This window comes from Brassica napus, chromosome C3 (genome assembly GCF_020379485.1).
Source record: "Brassica napus cultivar Da-Ae chromosome C3, Da-Ae, whole genome shotgun sequence".
NCBI classification, from domain to species: Eukaryota; Viridiplantae; Streptophyta; class Magnoliopsida; order Brassicales; family Brassicaceae; genus Brassica; species Brassica napus.
This window is the reverse complement of record NC_063446.1, coordinates 69,889,419-69,903,729: the sequence shown is the minus strand read 5'-3', so window position 1 is coordinate 69,903,729 and position 14,311 is coordinate 69,889,419. Positions and strand designations below refer to the sequence as shown.

General features: G+C 40.1%; 1 non-coding gene and 1 pseudogene across 1 annotated transcript; both read left to right on the top strand.

Moving 5' to 3' along the window:
* The first annotated feature begins 2,001 nt into the window (after window positions 1-2,001).
* LOC125583309 lies at window positions 2,002-9,057 on the top strand (annotated as a pseudogene).
* On the top strand, window positions 6,071-6,180 carry LOC125584932. The gene has a single exon (XR_007321830.1). It is a non-coding gene; the product is annotated as a small nucleolar RNA snoR103 (small nucleolar RNA).
* Window positions 9,058-14,311: the final 5,254 nt, after the last annotated feature.

The following is a 14,311-nucleotide window of genomic DNA, read 5'->3' as shown; positions in this document are numbered from 1 at the left end:
ATGCGGCGGCCGCCGGCCTTAGGGTTCCATACGAGAGAACTTTTCTACTTCCTTTGCCTATATCTTCGTTTAAACCCACTAAAAATTTTAGAAAACACTATTATATTTAGAGAAAATTACTAGAATGTTATAGAAAAGTTGGTTTATTACTAAAGTGTTATATATCTTTTTAAAATTACTAGAATGTTTGGATACACCTAGTAAATGACAATAAGAGTTTTTGGTTAGTGTTTTTTAATTGAAATTATTTTTAAACACTAAATCCACATCAGTAATTAACAATCCACATAAGCAAAATAGAAATCAAACCGTCTCCTTCTCCACAACTACATAAGGGTTAAAAAAAAGGAACAAAGAACATTGTCGTCGTCTCAAAGAAAGAACCGCAAGCTTTCTCCCACTCTCCGAAATCCTCTTCGACATTGGGCGTATGAATCTGTCGCCTGCTTCGGTGAGAATTTTCGGAGAGTGGTGAATAATGAAGCATTCTGCTTTTGCGATGGGGTGAAAAGCATACACGTGCAAGTTTTGATAACTTGTTGGCTTCTGAAATCAAAGAGCATGGCGAGGTAAGGTTTAACGCTGAGTTTTTAGTTTTTTGATGGCTGATTTTTTATATTTGATGGCTAATTTATTATATTTTATGGCTGAGTTATGTGTTATTTTGGTGGCTGAGTTTAATTATAACCTGGTGTTGCAGGTGCGTGTGAGGAGAATGGTTTTGAAGGACTCAATTGAAGAGATGTTTCCTAAATGGTCGGGTGAACCTGACGACCCACAACTCGTTAGCTTGATAACAGACATACATGCATGTAGATTTGTGAAAGGTTTTTGGGAATTGCAGGGGAATGCGCAGGGGAATAGGAATGAGAAGAAGAAGAAAATGAAGGGTGGAGTTTCGTCAGAAGCTGAGCCACCCACTAAGAAGCAGAAGAAAGTTAAGACACAAAATGAAGTGAACAACATTGAGGGTAAAGCTGCTGCAACGGGAAAGGGTTTTAGCGAGGAGGAAGGTAGCAAAGATTTGGAGAACAAAGCGACTCTGGCGACCATTGTGAGTACTCTGGAGAATATTTCCAGAAAATTTGATCAGATTGACTCACGGTTTGACGCTTACGAGTTAGAATGGAACATACCATTGATGGAGCAGAAGACCATTGATGACCTGGTGAAAGCTTTAGTGGAGGAGCGTCTAAAAGTTCTAGGAAAAATTCCTGAAAACTATGATAACCTCTCAAACGGCGGCGAAGAAGAATCTTTATCGTTGCCATCACCGCAACATAATACGCAGCAGAAGTCTGTCAATAGTCCAGCGTAAGTCGGCGAGACTCCTGGTAAGGTTAGGAGACCGAAAAAGAATTCGGCCAAGGAGCTTAATAAGGATACATGGATGAAAAAAAATTTGGCCAATGAGTTTGATAAGGATACAGGGGTGAAAAGGACTTTGGCTGAGGAGTTTGGTAGTGTCGCTAAAGCTACTGATCCTGATTTCGTATATGTTTCTCTTTCAAAGGCTACTAAGGATGATAAGGATACTAAGGTTCCAGCAAATGGACGCGGCTGCAGAGGCAGGCGTACTGTAAAGGATGAGGATGCCGCTGATAAGAAAAAAGCAGTGCAGGCAGAGGCTGCATTGAAGAGGAAGGAGAAGGCTGACGATAAGAGAAAATAGGTTGAGTTAAAGAAGCCGATGCTAAGAGAAAAGAGGCTGAGTTAAAGAAGCAAAAATTGGCTGAGCTAAAGAAGCAAAAACATGCTGAGTTAAAGAAGCAAAAACATGCTGGAGAGGACAGTGAATGTGTTGTGATGAACGACGAAGTTCTTGCGGAAGAAAACGAATTTGCGCCGGAGTCTGATGTCGAGAATCAGGAAGTAGTTAGATCTGCCGTAGTAAAGGAATATCGGGAGAAACATGTTCAATGATCTCCAAAAGGGTTTGCATTGACGGCAGTTTCTTCACCACCAGTTTTTTTGTACATTGGAGACGATGGAACGGCGTGCATGCGGAAGAATGTTAAGCCTTCATCAGCAATATATGACCCTCTAGCACCTGTTGATCCGATGCTATTCGAAAAACTAATGCAACACATTAAGGGAATTCCACCCAAACCACCAGCACCAGCAGATAAACCAGCAGTCATCTCAGCTGATCATGAGAGTGACTTCTACAGCATACTCATCCATCAAAGACCGTAGCCGGAAAATGAATATGAATGGGTGTTTGATAATGTAAGTCTTTAGTACGACTGAGTTATATATTCTATTACAGCTAAGTTATATATTTGATTATGGCTGGCTTATATATTTGATTACGGCTGACATGTTAATATTCTTTGTGTAGCATGTCGCTGCGTATATAAACGTCCTCATTAAAAGTTCCATGCGAAATCCCACCCCATTCTGGTCCAAGCGGATTGCCTTCATTGACATTTGGGTGTTAAGTTTTTGGATTCACGATTTCAAGCAGTTCAAGATAAAACCTAGTATGATCACGTTCAAAGGCAATGATTATGAAGATCTAATAAACGGTAAGTTTCCCCTTGAACGTCCAACAAACTTGAAGTGGTATGAAGATGTGGATCACTTGTACGGATGTCTTCAAACCGGCGGAAATCACGGGGTATTTCACGTGGATGTGAAGAAGGAAAAGATTAATTATTATGATCCAATCTTTGGACATGCAACACCCGAAAGTGAGCAGAGAATACTAGATTCATTTAAACCGCTAACGCTTATGATTTCCGTGATGTTGAGTGAACTTATTCCTACCAATCTCCGAGCTCCTAGTAAGAAGAAGATTGCATTCAAAAGGAGGAGAAAAAGATACACTTCACAAAACACCCAGATTAGCGATTGTGGGGTGTATTCGTTAAAGTTTGTGGAGTGTCTAGCGCTTGGTGTAACTTTTGATGGGATAAACGATAACAATATTCAAGGTTTAAGGGTGAAAATGGCAGCAGATATCCTTGATGAAGGAGGAAATAATATGATGAACAATTTGCTGTCTAATTGAACATGTGTTTGTTATTTTGTACTTGACTTAAGTTATTAAGTATTTGACTTTAGCTAATATATCTCAGTCTTATCATTTTTATAACTCAGCCATACCCCAAACATACTCTAAAATCAAAAATGTTCATATAACTCAGTCGAAAGGTTATATGTAACTCAGACGTATCTATTTAAATAACTCAGCCATACATCCACCATACCCCAAACATACTCTAAAATCAAAAATGTTTATATAACTCAGTCGTATCGATTAGTATAAGTCAGCCGTTACGCTATTATAACTCAGCCATACCTCAAATATACACTAGAATCAAAAAGATGAAATGTTTATACTTTAAAATGTTATATTGAAACTCCAATTATCAATTTGAAGTGAATATATAATCAACTGAATGTGTCTTCTTTATTGAATTTATGAGTTTAGAATCGATCATGTTCTTGAGGTATATGCTGTCTTACGATTACTTAAAACCTTACATTTAGATATAAGGTGTGAGCAATATTTAAAACTCGTAAACTATTATTGTGTTATTTATCATGAATTTGTGTTATTTATTATATTTCTTGCACCATAAATCCAAATCCTAAACCTAAATCCCCAAAAAAGCAAACCTAAACACTAAATAAGCAACCCTAAACCCTAAACCCCAATTACTAAGTTAGCCGTAAATGTTAAAGTAACTTGGCCGTGAAGTATAACTTAATCTTGATGTTTGGCGGTAAAAAGGTAACTGAATCTTGAGAAATTTTAACTCGTGACGTTTGATGTTCTATATACCTCTCTGTATATTGTCCCCTCTCTTACACCTTTTCTTACGCCTTTCTCTCTCTAGAAATAACCTAAACAAAATCTCTCTATCCCCATCAAAAGTTATGCCGATTGTTCCTGATAATTCAACGAGGTTAGAGAACAGTGTCAATGCGATACTAATCGTGAAAACCTCCCTCTTATATACCCTGGTCCGGGTGACTTGCTTGACATAACCAGCACTACCTGGTTCAAATTTTTAAGTGATCTCTCCCTCGTCATCCCGTCAATTCTTGCAGAAGGATGGGTTCTTGATTGGCCGACATACCGCGCCATTCCCGATCATTTTAAGGAACACTGGTTTCTTCAACTCCCTGTAAGGACGAGATATGCGTCCATATTAGATATATAAACAGTTTGTCCACTCTGTCTACATTGAGAACATGTGTGTTCTTAACAACAGTTTTGTAATTTTTTTGTCGTAGCGCAAAAACACGTGGGATCGAAGGCATAATTCGACAGTTTGGACATATTTTAATCTTGTGGCCAGAACGCTATTTGGTTGCCAGATGGGCCATTTGAAGAGCACTTGGGCAAACGGAGGCGTCAAGCCTCCGTGGATGCTAACTAGAATTTGGCGTGATCTCGTCCACATGTTTGAAGAGTTTGGTCCTGACAATTTTGGTTTCTGACAGTGATGCGTTGTCTGTATTTTGAACCTGATATTTTCTGTTTCTGAATGTAATTCGACATGTCGAATTCGTATTTACTTATGTATTATAATTCAGCCGTATCTGTTACCATAACTCAGCCACAACTTTAAGTTAACTCAGTCAAAACGTATAAGGTAACTCAGCTGTGAATGTTAATATAACTCAGCCATAACGTTAAGTTAACTCAGCCAAAACGTACTAATAGAACTCAGTCGTGAATGTTTATGTGAAGGTTTATACCACAACGTAGATTATCGCACGCCCATTTTATTATTAATGGGACGTTTCCACTTGATTGATTGAACTGAGTTGTCGATTAATTATGGCGCGTGAGGAATAACTCGGCCAACAATATGAGAATATCGAGACTAATTATGATGGGTTTGAAATAAACGGCTGGCACGCATGTGTCGAGTAATTTTCAATATCGAGACATTAAAATTTTATATATTTAATACTTAAAAAGGAAAAAAAATAAACGTTGCCGTTTCACGATGTCGTCTTCTTACTCACCCTAAAGTCGCACTAATGTTTTTTTGAAATTGTTTTGAGAATAAAAATGTCTTCCTCATCCTACGTTTCAGGAAATTCTTACAGACAACGTTTGAACTCGGAAAGAGGAATGCCGATACAATGTTGGTGTGGTGAACCCTCTAAAATTTTTACATCTGGAAGCGCTACAAATCCATGAAGATTGTACTATTGTTGCGCTAAAGGATATAACAAGGTTTGTTTTGGTTCTTATTTCGAATGTTCTGTAAGTAATACTTAGATCTGGTTATATTGGTGAAAACAGAGACATTTATTCAAATGGACGGATGAGTGTTTGGTGGAAGAGGTTGAGGATATTAAGTCACTGATAAGTGGCATGAACAAAGACATCTCTGAATTCAGACTTAACGTTGCTCGGTTGGAGAAAGAGATTGAAGGAATGAAGACGGAATCTGGGAGAAAAGGAGAATAATGTATGAGTCAGGGTCGTTGTTTGAGGAATGTGGTTGTTTGTGGGGTTGGAATGGCGTTACTTTGCTACTACTACTATTGTGTGTAGTCGTGTTTTGTAATTATAAGTCAGCCTAGGTTTTATGTAACTCAGACTTAACGTATTAAATAACTCAAGTGTCATACTAATGATAAGTCAGCCTATGTTTTATGTAACTCAGACCATAACCTTTATTAAGTCAATCTAACTCAGCCATCATTAAACAATAACTCAGCCACAATTAAACTATAAAGCAGCCAAAAGAAACAATAACTCAGCCTTCATTACATTAATTTGTTGTTCGACAACATGAGAACGCTACATCTTCACCACTTCCTTGTGTCCCTAAACAGATCAAGTTGAGCTTGAGGCCTGGAGGTGGTCGTGGAGGAAGTAGACTCTTTGCCCCCACGCTCTACCTTATCTTCTTCTTCCTCTGACCTTACCGGAGATGCTCATTCCTTTGCCGTTAAGGTAAGATCCTTTCTCTGTTTTTGTCTTCTTCTACAAGTTATTTTGAGCTAGATAAGCTGAAAGTTTGTAATTTTGATGGTTGGATTCGTTCTTTGTTGGATTGAACACACAAATGCAATGTCCTAATTCTTGGTGGGGCGCTTAAGCAATGCGACCTTGCTGTAAATATGGACGAAGATTGATACTTGTAGGCTTTTTAGGTGGGCACTCTTTAAGTTTTTCGATGCTCATAAAGGACCCTACGTATATGACTGATTCATCTTCTTGATTTTAGCTCAGGTGCTTTAATCATCCCTCCATGTTTTTCATCTTGCGCTTTGAATTCTGAGTTTAAAGTTTTAGATTTACTTTGTTGAACACTCATGCAATGCCCTGATTCTTGGTGGGGAGCTTAAGCCAATGTTACCTTTCTGTAAATATGGACATAGATTGATACTTGTAGGCTTTTATTTTGTGCTTTTGAGTTACGTGGTTTGAGTTTTCATGACTTGTTTGTGTATTTGTAGAGAGGAGACTCTAGATTTGAGGGTCATGAGATTTTGAGGTTCACCAGAGAACAACTGCTTCAGCTTAAAGAGGTAACTAGTTTCTTTTTAATTGCATAGAGGTTTCTGACTAGTTTCTTAACTAAGTGGTAGGCTCTGGTTTTAAATCCTTAAGGTGATAGATTCGCTTGAACTTCTAGTCATTCACCATTTTGTCTGTGTAGGCGGTGGATGTCTCTGAGGCAATCCTGAAGCTCAATCAGGAAATTTCATCTGACCTTTTTGGCGAAGACCAGAGCTGGAGCCGTTCTGAAAGTCAGGTGAGTCAAGGAAATGTTGTTTCTATTATGCTACTTATTTCATGTTTTTAATATTCCCCTTCTTGTTTGCTCTATTCAACCTGAGGTTCAAGTTCAGAATCGTTACTCGGATACTAATGATAATCGTGATTGGCATAGTCGTGCACCTATTCCTTCCCTAAGTAAAGCAAGGCCAAGGGAAGACCAACGTGAACCTAGAGATGCACATAATGGATCAATCCAAGGGGTGAGTATTCACTATTCTGGCACTTTTTTCTGACAATACCTTAGTTTTCTTTTAGGTGTTTATTGTTTGTGACTAACATAATAACTTGCTGAAACAGTCTGTTCCTCCTCCAGCTCTGGTCAAAGCAGAGATTCCATGGTCAGGTAGAAGAGGAACTCTATCAGAAAAGGACCAAGTCCTCAAGACCATCAAAGGGTATTGTATTCTGCATTATTATAATGAGTGTATCTCTTTGTGTTTGGAGTTATTTTCTTTATATAGTTGATTGAATTGTGTAATTATTGTTCTGCAGTATTCTGAACAAGATGACTCCTGAGAAGTATGATCTCCTTAAAGGTCAATTAATCGACTCTGGAATCACTTCTGCAGATATCCTTAAGGTATGTTTCCAATTCCGTTTCCATTCGTATTGTTTGTAGCTTTCTCTTCACATCATAATCATTATTCTTATCTTTAAATTCAGGGAGTCATACAGCTGATTTTTGACAAGGCAGTACTAGAGCCCACATTTTGTTAGATGTATGATCTTTTGTGCTTTGATATCAATGGAAAGCTGTCTTCCTTCCCATCAGAGGAAGCCGGGGGAAAAGAAGTAACATTTAAAAGAATGCTTTTGAATAATTGCCAAGAACAGTTTGAAGGCGCTGACAAACTGAAGGAAGAAGTCAGACTGAGGACTGATCCAGAACAAGAGATGGAGCGCAGGGACAAGGAGAGAATGGCCAAGCTTCGAACGTTAGGAAACATCCGTTTGATTGGTGAGCTTCTGAAGCAGAAGATGGGGCCTGAGAAGATAGTTCATCACATCGTCCAAGTATGATTACTCACTCTCTCCTTATGTACCGTTAAAAGATACTTATAGGACATGACAATAAAGCTTGTCCGGCATAAGAAGATGTAGAGGTTCTCTGTTAACTTTTCATCACTATTGGAAAACAGCTTGATGAGAGTCTAAAATCACGAGGTATAAACGATACGTACTTCGTTCGTCTGAAAGAACTGACAATGCACCCATGCTAGCTCCACGCCTTAGATTTAATATAAGTAATCACTTGCGGAGTTATCTATCTCTGTGATTACCTTTTCTTCTTGCTTATTCTTAAATGGCAGATGAAAGCCAAGAAAATTACTGAGATTCATTCATAGGCAGGGAGGAACCTCGGGTTGCTCCCCGGTGTAATGGCAAATATGAGAAACAAAAACAACTGTGGTGGTGCTGATGCTGAAGTTATTGGCTCCGGAAACTTCTTTGGACGTTCTGGTACTGGAGGAATGATGCCTGGTATGCCAGGGTCTCGGAAGATACGTGGAACGGATGATGACAGCTGGGAGATGGCATGGTCCCGTTCCATGCCTAGAGGGAATAGGCAGAATCCGCACCCTCATGGCGTGTTCAGTCTCCCGTTATAATGGATAAGTCACTGTCGGTTAACTCAAGGCTCTTACCTCAAGGCAGTGGAGGTATCTTGAATGGTAGACCAAGTGCCCTTTTGCAAGGTAGTAGTGCCGAATCGCCTAAAGCTGTTGTTCCTCCAAGTAGACAAACAGTGGAGAAGCCACAGCCACAGGAGAAGCCACAGCCACATGATACCTCAAGGCAGTGGAGGTATCATGTGGCTCCTATGGCTACTAGCTTGAACTCAGAAGAGCTCACAGAAAAACCATGTCGCTTTTGGAAGAATATTTCAATGTCCATTTACAGGATGAGGCATTGCAATGCGTAGAGGAACTTAAATCCCCATCTTACCATCCCGAGCTCGTCAGAGAAGGTATCTCACTCCGATTGGAGAAAAACCCACAGTGCGTTGAACCAGTGGCGAAACTCTTGAGTCATTTCCTAAATACGTAGGGAGTGGCTGTATGCTTTACGGGTCTATGCTTGATGACATTGGGATTGATCTGCCAAAGGCGCCAAATAACTTTGGGGAGATCCTTGGGAGTTTGGTTATGGCTAACGCATCGGATTTTGTGATGGCGAAAGGGATTCTAGTGAAAATGGAGGATGAGTTGTTCAAGAAAGCAGTCTTGGATGCTGTGGTAAATAGTTTAAGCGAGTCTCCGTTGGCTACGCAAGCAATACTTGGTGCTCGCCAGTAAACAAATGAGCGCTTTCTTAATCAAAACAATAATGGAGCAAGGTTCTCTCCATCAATTGACACATAAGCATTTTAGAATCGTGTGGGAGTGACATGTCATTAACCGAAAAAACTTCAAAGACCAATGAAAACATTTCCCTTCTCCACATCAGTTACCTTTCTTCTTTGTTTATCATCGTTGATTTTTTATATTGGACTTCGGAGGTTTCGATGATAGCTAGGTAAAGCTTAATCCAAGTCCTTTAGTTTATCTACCACTTCTCCACTAAAGCTCTCTAGCCGCAGGCATCATTCTTCGTTGTATGCGACAAAGTCGAGTCTCAGATGTGATCTGGTGTTGATTTGATAGAGGAGGAGTATCAACTCCTGATCCAAGAGAGATTTCATATACGGCTTTGATCATCTGGCGCAGATTTTGCCTCAAAGTGAAATTGCAGATACGTTATCTTTATTTATTAATGTTAGATTAACTTCTGTGTTTAAAGAAATTGATCTTTAAAATCCAAGAGGGTTTTTTTGGAATTGATCTTTGCTACTGCTTGCATTATATTTGATTATGACTCAGCTTCCTCTTGAATTAGATAAAGAGTGACTAGCTTGACAGTTTTTCGGAGATTTTACCCAAAAAAATTGTCTTTTGCCAAAACTTCTGACTTTTTTCAACAGATTCAAACAAAGAGTTGAGTTTTCTTTTGGTATTTGATCAGTCAATTATAAGTTTGATTCAGTGGAATAGTTACTGGCGTTGTTTAGGCTTTGTTGCAGCTAATGTAGCTTATTGTAAGTTTATATTTTTTTGTTGAGGGGTTTGAAAGGATGACACACAGTGGTAAAAAGGAAACTATAGCATCTCAATGTGCCAGTACTAGGGTTGAGATCAATATAATGCCGTATAAGATCAGTTGAACCCATGTTCTATCTTCATGGCTACATACATGTATGTTGACAGTCTAGATATGTTTGTTCCTTTTCCATGCAATATAACTCTGGTGACCGAATTGAGAAGGCTAAGATATGCTTTTTTTTTCTTTTGCATATATCTAGATCCATAAGAGACATGTATCTTAAGAAGGCGGAGTTCAACAAGGAACTATTGACACAAAGTATAAACTCCGTGAGGCGATGAAAAGACCAATCTTGTGAAAGTGATTTGTTTCCCTTCCTCTGTACGTATATTACTCTTCACAATATATAGTACAAAGGTTGTTGAGAGCTATCAGATATCTTACAGAAATATAGGAGAATAATATCTAAACTATTCACAGATAGTTATCTTATCTAATACCCTCCCGCAGTTGCAGCGTTGGTTCTCGTACGCCAAGACTGGATCTGAAGCTTATGAACAATGAAGATGGTAGACGTTTGGTGAATATGTCAGCATATTGAAGTGTCGCTGGAATGTGAAACACTCGGACCTCGCCCATACGAATTCTTTCTCTCACAAAGTGGATGTTCAAAGTGTTTTGTCCGTTGGTGTTGGACAGGGTTTGAGGATAGGTAGACTGCCCTCACATTATCACAATAGACAACAGTTGCCTGATGAAGTGGTCTGCCCATTTCGAGAAGTAGGTTCCGTAACCAACAAGCTTCAGCGATGACATTTGCAACTCCTTTATATTCAGCCTCCGCACTCGAACGCGATACCGTTGGTTGACGCTTGGCTGACCAAGAGATTAAGTTATCTCCCATGTATACATAGAATCCAGAGGTTGACCTTCTTGTTGTTAGACAACCTGCCCAGTCTGCATCTGTATAAGCCGTGAGAGCCATGCTCTGTTTTCGGAGGAGTTGAAGTCCCATTGTTTTGGTGCCTTGAAGATATCGTAATATGCGCTTCAGGGCATGTAAATGAGGCTCACGTGGTGCATGCATGAAGAGGCAGATATGTTGTACTGCGTAGGAGATATCGGGTCGCGTGAATGTCAAGTACTGTAACACACCGGCAAGGCTTCGATACTCTGTCGCATCCGCAACTGGTTTGCCTGTCTCTTCTGCAAGCTTGGACTTTAAATCCACTGGTGTGGAGCATGGGTTGCACGCAGACATTCCAGATCGTTGAATGATCTCTGCAGTATAGCTTGCTTACGACAAGAACAGCCCTTTGTCATTGAATTTTACGGACACCCCAAGGAAGGAGCTGATAACACCAAGGTATGTCATGGGGAACTCTGATTTGAGGGCCTGTATGACTGTGTCGTGGAGCGTTGTGGTTGATGCAGCCAGTATGATGTCGTCAACATATAGTATAAGATATGCCGTTAGATTTCCTTTCCTGTAAACAAATAAACTTGTATCCGTTTGACATTGGATAAAGCCATTGTTAGTTATGAAAGAAACAAATCTTGCATTCCATGCCCGGGGGGCTTGTTTCAATCCATAAATTGATCGCTTTAGCTTGCACACATGGTTCGGTTTTGATGTGTCAACGAAACCGGGTAGTTGGAACATATATACATCTTCATCTAATGTTCCATGTAGGAAGGCATTTTGGACATCAAGCTGGTGCATTGTCCAATCGTTAGCCAATTCAACGTGAAGAACCGTGCGAATCATTGCCGGTTTCACAACGGGACTGAAGGTTTCGTCATAGTCGATTCCATGTTCCTGCGACCTGCCATTAGCCACTAACCGAGACTTGTGACTCTTAAAATTTCCATATGCATCATACTTATGTTTGTACAACCACATAGATCACACAATGTTAGTATTAGGCGGTCTAGGCACAAGATCAAAAGTCTCATCAAAAGTCTCGCTTTTAACAATAGCATCGTACTCTACAGTCATAGATGGATTCCAATTAGGATCGTTTAAGGCTTGTGTATGGCTTTTTGGTAGGGGAGAGAAAGGCTTAGCAAGGAGAGAAAAGATTTGTTTTGGTTTTGAAATACCATGTTTAGACCTTGTCGACATGGGATGCCTAGGAGCCTCAACAGCTTGTGGTGCTGGTTGAGTTGGCGCATCTTGAGTAACCGGTGGAGTAACCGGGGGGGAAGGAGCCATGGGAGCTTCTAAGATGCTTCGGATAATAGGTGAAGGCTCGGTATCTGTGGAAAGAAAATCATACGAGGACTTTTTTTGAGTTTTAGAGTTTTGATAAGGAAATTGCGTTTCGTCAAAGGCGACATGACGTGAGAGAATGATTTTATTTGTGGTAAGGTCCAAGCATCTGTACCCTCTGTGATTGCTTGGGTAGCCAATGAAAAGACACTTGGAAGATCGAGGTGAAAGCTTATGAGCATTTGAATGATTGATATTAGGATAACATAAGCAACCAAAAGTTTTTAAATGGGAGTAAGAGATAGGGTTTTTAAACAATACCGAGAATGAACTCTGTTTTGAATGGGTTTAGAGGGGAGAAGATTGAGTATGTGAACTGCCGTGTGTAAGGCTTCTACCCAAAGAGAGGATGGTAGATTAGCCTGGAAAAGGAGACAGCGGATCTCATTGTTTACAGTGCGAATCATTCTTTCCGATTTACCATTTTGTTGAGACGTGTGCGGACACGAAAACGGAAGGTAATTCCCTTTTCTGCAAAAAAAGGCATGAAACTGAGAGTTGTTAAACTCACCTCCATTATCGCATTGTAACAATTTTATATCTTTGCCAAACTGAGTTTTCACATAGTTTGCAAAATGGAGGAATTTGGAAAATGTTTCATGCTTATATCGCATAGGATATACCCACAAGAAATGAGAGTGATGATCAAGAAAGAGAACATAATATTTGATACCACTCGCACTTTGAACCGGCGAAGTCCATAAATCTGAATGAATTATGTCAAAGGGGTGATCAACAGTAGTGTTTGAATGAACAAAAGGAAGCTTTATTTGTTTTCCAAGCTGGCAAGCAGAACAAAGATGGGAAGAATCCCCTTTATTACATGAAAAAGCATTAGAAGAGATAAGAGATTTAAGCGTTTGGTCACTGGGATGAGCCAGACGCCGATGCCAGTCGGTTATTGAAGCAGTAAAAGCAGAAAGGGGAGCCGCATTATTTGAAGTCGGAAGGATGGGATAGAGGTCTTCGGTGCTGTCACTGCGGAGAATCGTTCTCTTCGTATGAAGATCCTTTCACAGAAAAACCGAAAGGATCAAACTCAATTGAACAAGAATTATCTTTGGTAAAACGACGGACAGAGACCAAATTTTTAATAATTGAAGGGGTAACAAGAACATTGTTTAGTGAAAGTGGTCGAGATTTGGTCAAGAATGTGAGAGAACCAGATTTGGTAATTGGAATCTTACCGCCATTTGCAACTGTAACCGTTTTTCCGATGCTATTTTTAAAAACAGACTTGAGATTACCTGTGGTGTTAGACAGATGTGCAGTTGCACCGGAGTCCATATACCAATTGCTGTCAGACGGATCAATGAGAGTGAGAGTGTTGTCCTTCTGATCGTGACTGAAGTTAGTGGCAGCAAGTACTTTCGCCGAGGAGGCAGAGTCAGTGTGAGAAGGATTTGGCTTCTTCCCTTTCCCGAGTCTTTCTTCATCGAGTATTAGCATTGATCTGGCTTCCTCAAAGCTTGGGAATGGCTGACGATGCATGATGACATTTATGATGTTGTCGTATTTGCCGTTGAGCCCATTGAGAAGGTAAGTTACCAGAGTTCTCTCAGTCACCGCAGCATCGACGTTAGAAAGGAGATCGGCGATAGACTTGAGCTCCTGGCAGTAGGAATGAATGGAGATATCTCCCATCTCCGTATTGCGAAGCTTGTGATCGAGTTGTATGGCGCGGGCCTCCTTGTTGTTGCGGAAAAAGTTTTCCAAGCGGAGCCAGATCTCTCTCGAAGTCCTTCTTGTTTTGAAGGCACTCTTAAAGAGATCCTTGGACAAGGTTCCATATATCTACAGTTTTACCAGTCCGTCCCGTTTCTTCCATGCTTCATCGGCGTCGTTTGCTGGTAACAACGTACCGTCGAGATGGCCCGATACTTCAAAGCTTTGGTAAACCGTGAGGAAGAGTTCCCTCCAGGCATCATAGTTGCCATCATCAATGTCCAAGACGAAGGGAATTTGGTTTTTGATGTTGGTAACTCCATAGGCACGTTCGAGTGGTGCTGGAGCAGCGGCCATGATAGAGAAATAAGAAATGGAAAGTGAAAGAAGAAGAGGTTTTGCGGAAGTAGAAGAAGAAGAAAAGAAAGAGGCGCAGAAAATTAAAGTGGTTCTGGATCGCTAGAACCCTCTGATACCATGAAAGTGATTTGTTTCCCTTCCTCTGTACGTATATTAATCTTCACAATATATAG